This window comes from Lactuca serriola, chromosome 8, assembly GCF_051521515.1.
Source record: "Lactuca serriola cultivar US96UC23 chromosome 8, Lser_US96UC23_V15, whole genome shotgun sequence".
Lineage (NCBI taxonomy): Eukaryota > Viridiplantae > Streptophyta > Magnoliopsida > Asterales > Asteraceae > Lactuca > Lactuca serriola.
The window spans coordinates 140,535,361-140,545,268 of NC_136415.1; positions in this window are offsets into that span (position 1 = coordinate 140,535,361).

Genomic DNA, 9,908 nt, shown 5'->3' on the forward strand with positions numbered 1-9,908 from the left:
ATGGTTGCACAATTTCTGTGTTCATGATCTTAGCTTCGTGTCACTACGTGCTAAGTGAAACCCACAATTCAATACCTACTATGCATTGACGGTGAACAATTAACTTGCTCTAGCTTTCACTAATGAATTGACGGACTTATCCATGGGGGTACAACATGAAAATCTCTATTTTTCTTTTGAGTGATTCCTATGAAATTGTTAAATCCAATAACATTTCTTCCCTTGGGATCCAGTTTTAATTTTTTTTTTGAGATTTCGCATACATTAGTTTACCTTGCCACTTAAATTATCTCCAACCTACTTGTTCAACAGACTACATTGGTCTCACAAGTACTTCGTTCGATTTCTATCTTATATCAAGATCAGGAATTATGAATCGAAGTGAAAGCCACCCTCATAAGCCTAATTAAAAGAAGCCTTTCAACACTTCTTAATAAGTGTCTGATCGTTATTTAACGGGAAACCACACAAACACTTTAAGGTCTCTCTTGACTTTGAAGGAAGAGATTCGTGCCGGGATCCGTTGTTTCGTGTCTTTATTGACATCACATAATCCCTCAAAAGTGTTGCTTTATTTCTTTTTCTTTTACACACTCAGCACGAAAATCTTTTTGATTTTCAAAATTCTGGTTTCATTAATTTCAAGGCATTTTAATTCGATTGGTTGTTATAAAAAGGTTGTGGTTGATATTGATCCACGTGGGCAATTTTATTTTAAAGATGCCGTTAAACTCTAAAGGGATAAGATGACAAAATGATGACTCAGGCGGGAGTCCAATCGATTTGATTTCAAATGGCGCAAGCAGGCAAAGCGTGCGAATTGGAACCGTTTCATCTCCAAACGGCGCCTAATGGGAAGGCGTGTAATTAGGGACTGACACTGTCTCTCTTGCGTAATCATCGGCAACACCAACTGTCACGCGTCAATCGCCTCCGAAAAACTCTTCGTTTTTCAATCGAAGATTTGGGAAAGATTCTTCTCTCTCCTTTACCCACGGTATAAAAGGAATTGTAAACCACCGTTTACCTCTTTACTGCACCTATATTTCGAGAGAGCAAGAAATCCTCCAACCTCTACTGTTCATCATCTCTCCCATCTTCATCTCAACAATGGCGGATTCTTCATCAGTTCACGCAACTTCTCACATCTTGCCTATTCGTCCCCAGCAGAGTTTGATCATTGATCTTACTCCTCAGGCATACGACGCTTTCATGTTTCCCATCATCGAATGCCTGAAATACTCGCCAATCGCTCCTGCTCTTACCAGGGCTGAAGTTGTTCCAATGGAGTTCCTGTCACAGATTTTTGCTACAGCTCACTACGACAAGGTCGTCGACAGGATTTTCTTCGATGTCTTCGAGCACAAGGCGTCGATTTCCAAGCAGAGGTTTTGTACGCTGTTAGGGTTTGAACCTGATTCGTCGAGGGTTAATCCTGAAACCATTCCGATGCGTCATCTGTTCAACATGTTCTACAACATGGGGTACACTGAGGTGCTCACAATAGTCACGAAATTCAAGAAATTGTGCCTGCCCCCTCAGTGGAATGGGATGTTTACTGTGCTTTTCAAGGGCTTGTCTGAAAGAAGTGTTGGATCAGACGGTGCAAGTCGTCTGTTTCTATTAATCATGTATGGCCTCTACAATGGTATCAACATGGACTACGGGTCGGTCCTATGGCAACAACTCATTCAGAGTCTTTCTTCCACTTCTCGACACTCAGAGATTTCTTATGCCCGGTTCTGGACTTTTGTCACTAAATGGGTGATGGACAAGTACCACATCCCCATTGTCGCTGGTGCTCCAATGTCTTCGATCGGTACTTTCCATACAACGAAGATCATTGTATCTGACGCATCAAAATTTCCCTTCAATGGTTCTATCCCTGAAACAATGTATGGTGATGTTCCTGCCGACAGCAGGATCATTAAAACGTACAAGCAGTTCCGACGATCTGGTCCGAGAGACCTTACTCCAGAGATGCTGAAGTCGATTCATGATGCTGACAAGCCTGCCCCCAGAGGAAAGAAGGCTGATAAGGGAAAGCAGGTTGCAAAGGGAGCAAAAGGTCCATCTCCCAAGAAGAGGAAAACCACCAGAGCCGCCTAATCCCCTCCTATGAAGAAGCGAAAAACCCAACCAAAGCGAAAGTTGATCATCGCTTCGTCCTCAAGCGAATCTGAGGAAGAGGGTTCTGATTCTGATGGATCTCAACGTGGTAACACTCCACCACGTTCGCCTACACCAGAGATTCATATTTCCACTTCTCCTATTTCTTCTCCACAAGTTACAATTCCTATTTCTATTCCCCCATAACGTCCACCACTCAAATACCATCCACCTCCATCCCAGTACCACCACCCATATGTACCGAAGCAACCACCACCACCACTGCAGACGTAAGAACCAACGTATCTGATAACGGGGTTCATACTGACGCACCCAAATCCACCTCAGCACCCGAACCGTCACCAACAACCGAACACACCACCCAACCCGAAACTACTACTACTACCGAGCCTCCAGCTTCACCACCACCATCTTCTCCTGCTCATGCATCAGAGGGTGAAGAACAACTCCTTGGTGGGGAGGATATGACTTTTGATTCAGTCTATTACAGTCTGTTTCAAGTTCAAAGTGACGATGATGACGATGCTCCTGTCACAAAGAGGCATCTCAAGGAGCTACATGATAAAATCGATTCGCTCATCGCCTCATCTTCTACATCTCAGTCCTCCATCTCTGAAGCTGCCATTCAGAAAATTGTTGATGCTTTTTCCAAAGCTCATCAAGTTTCTCTTGATTCCGCCACTGCAGCTATTGACGCCTCCACCAAAGCTTGTGAGGCAGCGACCGAAAAAGTCGATAAACTATTCACTGATGCTTCTTCCTTGTTGAAATCTTTACAGGAAACCGCTGAAGCCACCACGACAAAGCTAGAACCCATTGTCAACCAGCTAGCTAACTCAATCGCATCAGAGCTGAAGTCCTTCGCTTCACTTCGTCAAACAATTTTTGACGACAACTCAGCTTTCAGAACAACCATTGAGGAGCGTCTCTCCAAGCTTCAAGAAGACTTAGCTGCTGAGAACTCTCTCATGGATGCTCTCGCAAGGAAGACTACCGCTCTGAAGGTCAAGAGTATTCAACTCTCCAACTCTCAACAAGAGATTGAGTCTCTTCGATATGAAAGAGAGGTGGTTAAATCGTGTGTTTTGGATGTCCACTCAGCTATCTCAAACATCCTTGAAGCACATGACCCGATCCTCAATTATTCTGTGAGGCGTGACCTTGCAGAGAAGCTTGCTCCCGCTCTCTCTCTACTCAGCAAAATTGAAGGGCTACTTGATTTCGTGTCCATTTCGAAACAAGGGGGAGAAAAAGCGAATATGTCTCAACCGCCTCCTTCTTCAACAGCAACACACACAACTGAACCTCCTCCAGTAGGCCAAGCCTCCGGTTCCAGTGTAAAAGACAAGGGAAAGAAGATTGCTGAGGAGAGCGATGAAGATGATAAAGAGACAATTGCCAACCTTCTGAAGCGACAAGGTCGAGATAAAGAGGCTGACATCAATGCTCGTGTGGCTAGAGAGGCTGAAGAAGCCGAAGAAGACAGAAAGAAGCCCACGACCTTCTCAAGAGCAGGAAAACTCTTTTTCCTCTGTGGACTCTTGAGAAGCTGATTAAAGAAGCCATCGAAACACCAAGTATCTTGTGGCTAGAACCTGTGATCTCTTTAGATCGTTCTAACACTGTCGACTCTCAGTTCGACATGCCACTGACCTGAAAGGCGTTTGTTTTTCATGCCTTTGCCAACATTGCTGAGTTCCCCCATCCTCATCCACAGGTTGATCGGGACTTAGTCGAATTTTATCTGAGGGCAGCTCAACCACAATACCAAACTTGGAGCGCTCAGAAAATCGTCAATGTTCGGGTCCTAAAGCCGTTCAGGGAAGGCAACTTTACCAACGTTCGGTTCAAGGTGCTAATGAGATCTGCCAAGACCAAACATGCGATCTCACTTGCAGATCTTCCGAACCTTAATCCCCATGACTGGATTATCTTGCACAACATCCTTCTTACAAACGAAGCAGAATATGGTCCGATCATTGAACACTTTAAGAGGATGCTTGTATGTTATGTCATGGAAGTTGCTTTGATGGATCAGGAGATAGCGAGCGTATTCAAGAAGAAGCCCACCATATCTCCTGTTGGCTTTGCCAGTTATCTCAACATGATGCAGATGGGGAAGATTGACCCAAAGAGAAACTCCGTCATGTTTACCAGGAACGAAGGACAGAAATGTCTTTTTGCCTTGGCAGACAAACATCTCTACACCACTGCCTGTTTGGAACACGTTTTAGGGATCATCCATCGATGCAAGCACAACACAGCGGATGATATCAAGTACTTTGATGATATGATTCAATGGTACATTCAATTTAGACAGACTATCCTTGCACTTATCTCACGTCTGTTTGATACAACAAAGAAGGTTCCCGCTACTGGCCCAAGCAAGAAGAAACGATAGTTTCGCTCCAATTTGACGCAAAGGGGGAGATTGTTAGGTCAGTATAGTGTTGCGTCTATTGGGCTCGTTAGCTAGTCTAATATATATCTCCGGTATGGGCCTGTCCATCTGTGTGTTTTGTAGGGTTTAGTATAAATAGATGCTTGCATGCATCCTAGAACGCAATGATTAGAAACGATTAGAAAAGTATTGTTCAGATTATTTATCGTTCATATTTTGTAACCCTAGAATCCTCTACAGTGGAAGTTCTTAGTCGAGCTCTGCTGAGGATCGAGTAATCTAATCATTCGACACATTCTGATTCATACTTGTGTTCTATTTTTACTATCTTTACGTTCATCACTTACCTGTTACAAAGATCTAATCGATCAAAGAGTTATTTTATAACTCACCACACTTTACCAAAATACCCTTAGTCCCCAAAACACAAACTAAAAACTCAGATCACTTCAGTTACATCACTCGCATCGAAATGGGCCTAGATCTCACCTATTCAAAGGCCCTAAGCCTTATGATGACCGATCTTCAGGCCGTGGCGTTAAATTAGGAATCTATTCGGAACAGGGAGTTATACATAAAAGGAGAAAAAGGAAAAAAAATAAGAAGAATGAAATAAGAGAACCAAAATGTACATGCATTAACATCTCTAAAAGTTTCGTCTTCTTTAAGGAAGATAATGAAAGCATGAACTTTGATCATAAAGATGCGTGCAATGATATCTGGTTTGTTTTGAATATCACGTTGACGTAACGTCCATGTATCTTCTATACTCAGACCATTTAACAATGGAAGTGAAAGTGATGAAATATTATGGCTTACCTTGAACCCTACATATGGCTATAGTTTCTTGATAGTGTTTATACATATACCTAGGTCCCCCAACAAAAGTTACATGTAGAAATATACGCTTACCAATGACACGACTTTTTGTATCGCCTTTGGAAAAGCTTCATAAACACCGCTGATGTACGCTAAACACAATTAATGCTGATAGTGTTCAATAAAGTCAAGCCTATATTGTTCAATTCAAGTATCGGCAACCACCAAATACTGGTGGAAAAGGCGACACACATGTAAACTAAGAGAGTAATTATGTCGATCGTGAATCTGATAACTGTAATCCATATTATTTGTTAAACTTCTATTAGAGTCAATACATAGACGCAAGGCGGGAGACCATCCTTCTTCTTCGTATGGGAATATTAATGGATACTGTAAAGGCATATAAGTCGAATGAAGCTTACAAACTCGTCAAGGTAACCCAGACTTTGAATAAACAATAATGTCATAAACAGCCCCAGTAACATCATCACCACAAATGATACAACCTAAAATTCCAGGGGTTGGTGGCCCATATCTTCTATCAGGCACATGACCAAATAATCGTACACCATGTGAATCTAAATTCATTGACTGAGCTATTTCTTTCGCAATCTTAAACGTACATACATACTCATTATGTGTGTTTAACATATGACTTAATGAATCTACAATATTTGTAGACAAAAGTACTTCACTGTCACCATAAAAAGAATGAATTCTATTAGCAACCTCATTTTCAATATCACACATATATAACTGTAGAAAATAAGGCTGATGAATGTCTTGAGGATAAAAGGATCCAATCCAATGGTAAACCTGACCACTGACCTTAAACATATATGGTACACAACCTTCATTGATTGAGTCATCTTCCTTTGCACCAAAAGATGTCATAGAGAACATGGAATTATAGTGCTCTTATGTTATGCATAAAGTGATCATCTTTGTAAAATTACATAAGCACATCAGGCGGACGAAGAGGGTAAGGAAGAACAACATTACCTGACTTACAACATTTTGTATATCACAGATGATTGGCTCCAGATAAATACAATACTCTTTCATGATACCAAAAAACGCCCCACAATACTCACACACATAGGAACAATTCCCACAGTCGTAATAAATAGGAAACATTGGTATCTCCACTAAAAGGGAACTCCTACGTGAACTACGGGGGACTATTGTATTGTAAGTATAAGCCATTTGTCGCCGTTTTGGAGGCATCACAAGAAGGCATTTACTGAAATAGAAATCCAAATTTCATCGACTTTTAACATACTTTATATGTAATCCAAATGGAAAATTAGATTCTAAAAAGGTAAATTTGAAACTAACTATTCTAATTATTAGTAACTAATTTTTGGTATATATTTTAACAAACATTTAGAAGAGAGTAATAGCGTACTCTATGATTGTATTAATCCATGTAGTCATTATGTACACAAACCATATCTAGTGAAAGGGTTAAAGATAACTTACCTAATTTTTGTTGATGCAAGGTAGAGTTGAATATCAGATTCTTGTAACACAAAAATTATATAGCTCTTTATTAACACAAATTCATGAGAAACCGAGAAGGCTTTTAAAATGTCAAACCTAAGAGTTGGAAAGGAAGAAAGAGAGAAAAATCAAAATTAAGTAAGGAACATAAAATCAATATCAAATACAATGGACAAAGAACATACTCACATTATGAGTTGGAATGGTTAAAGTCCAAATTGTAAGTGCTTGTAGGAAAAGACAGCGGACGTAGAGCTCTGAAACGAAGAAAGTAAGGTATTACAATGATCACGGTGGAAAACTGTGATAAACTACGGGTCACATTACTTTTTTTGTGGCCATAAAAACTAAAAAAATGGCAATATACCTTAAAATTTTTTAGGACCGGTAGCAAACTAAGACCAAATAGCATTACACTTTAAAAAAACTAAAAAGAATGGCATTATACTTTAAAAAATAGCATTGTACTATGAGAAAGTACATTCTTCGGAGAGAGAGAGAGAGAGTATATGGACAGAAGTAAAAACCCTTATTGGTAATTAAGCATTTTTTTGATGTTCAAAAAGAGAGAGGGAATATATGTACAATTTGTTGAAGGCCACATACATAAATAACTTTAGATCGGGTGTTTTCGCTAATTAAAGAAATAGTTGACAATTGTATCAACCATTTTTTCGCTAATAAAACAAAGAAAAAAAATAGAAGCTTGAAATAGCGGGTGTTTTCGCTAAAAAAAGAAAGAAAAATAGAAGCTTGAATGGTTGTCTTATGATTTCTTATCAGTCAAGAGGGAAAATTTATTCTGAACATTTTAGTTTAGTAAATTGATCTTATAATTTTTCTAAAAACCATAAGTTAGTATGTTGGGATTAGTTTTAGCCATTTTAAGTATCTCCTATTTAAGGCATTGCCTCACTAAGTATGTCCAAGTGTATGAGATCACCAAAATTTATTGTTTTCTCATAATAGCAATTTACTTAAATTTGCTATTGGTATGGACATTGTGCCTTATTTGTTACAAGTTGTTACTGTATGTAATTAAAGCAAGTAGATTGTTATACTGATTAATGAATTGATAGTAAGTGTGCTTAGATACAATCCAAGTTTACCAAACATGGAGATTAAAGGGCTGTTTGTTTTGTACTTACTGGGTCTGGTTAGAGCTGACTGCTGACTCGGTCAGCAGTCAGGCTGTTTGATAAACATAAATTATGGCTTACTCAGTCAGTTATTGCTGACCAAGACCCTTACTCGATCCGTCAATTTTTAGCAGCTGACCCAAAAGAAAAAGCAGTTGCCTAACTTGCCCTTGGCGCTAAAAGAAAAAAAACACGCATAATCCACATATTGTACTTCTTGTTCCTTGCATCGGTGCTTCCTTCTTTAGTTTTTCCTTCCACAGAGCACACCACCGACGATGCCTCATCAACCTCTACTTGTGGCAACTTCCACGGCAACGCAGACAAGCTGATTTCTTCTTCTTCTTTTCTTTTCTTTTTCTGAAATCAGTAGAAAAATATTCTGTTTCCATATTTCCATCGCCTGATACGTTAATGTTCTTTAGTTTCATGAATTTTGTCTATGTTTTCGGAGGTATAACTTTCTTAATTTTTCTACTTGTCGTTGCATTTTTCAGTATAAATGTGTCGATTTCTTAGTTCATGTGTTGGGCATAGGACATTTTTAGACGATTGACAGACAACTTCACTGGAATTCAATATTTTGAGCTCAAAAGGATTAATTATCTTTCCTTTGTTTTGTTTTCAGATGATTGCACATGAAGTGTTTGATGGAATGCTTCAATGAAAATTTTGATTAAAATGAATCTATATTGCCCCTGTTCATACCCTTAGTATAATATCCCCAAGTACTTTTACACTTGAAAATTGTTCTGTCTTTATGGTGATTTTGCAACCATGGTCCTTCCTATTGTTTTTCTTCATATCTCTTGGATTCTTTTTGGTTATATTATTGTAAATGGAAGGTCATCATTTTTGTGTGATTTGATGGTTGTGATGATATTAGCAGAGACGAAGGGCCTAAAATTGATATCAGATGTCAAACCTTATGACTGTGAAAGCAACGAGCAGGTCATCATATGTGTGTGCTTTTGATGGCTGTATGATGGTTGTACTAAAACCCTTAGCAAAAAAAAAGCAAAGATGATCCAGACAAGCATGTTGATAATGGTAGAACCTCTAACATCGTGCTCTACTATTTTTCTGCAAAATGCATGTGATCCTTTTTTTTACAATTTAGGTTATGTATTTTGTGATAAATAATTGTTGTGGGAGAATAGTATTAGTATTTTGTTTGATATGGAATTTAATTTTAAAAGAGAAGATTTGTTTATGTATTCTTATTGATTTTGTGTACAATAACTATAAACAATGTTGTAAGTTGTTTTTTTAAGTTTTTTCATTTTGAGATTAATATTTAATTATATGTGCTTTTGTATTTCTATTAGTTTTCATCTTTTAACAAATATGAACAATAATATCATACTTTTTATAAAAACAAATTGAAGGGTAAAATGGTCATTTTCATCATTCAGCTTGGTGATTCAAAAAAATAATCAAACAACATAAACTCAGTCAGATGTGGACTCAGTCAGGATTTCTAACACAATCAACTTCTAACTCAGTCAGTTCCGACTCAATCAGCAGTTATCAAATGACCTCTAAGATAATGAAATAATGTACATAACTTTTATTATGTGGTGAAAAGAGTCTTTTCCTAGGGTTTTTGGAAATTGGGCATTGCCTGTCACTTGGTGAAATCTTGAATGTAACATCTTCCAATAAAAGACCAAAATACCCTCATTATATATAAATAAATAAATGAATAAATAAAATTTAATTGTATTAGTCGTTTCCTAGTTTTTTTTTGAAAATGCCTATTAATTGTGGCATGGTGTTTCTCTAAATGCAATCAATACAATTCTATGTGAGTATTTCAGGCAAAGATACTGAATTATCTATTTGTGTATTTATTCCCATCTTTCATACGTCTTTTTTGTTGACTTGGTCTACTGGATTCCCGTCTTTCATAC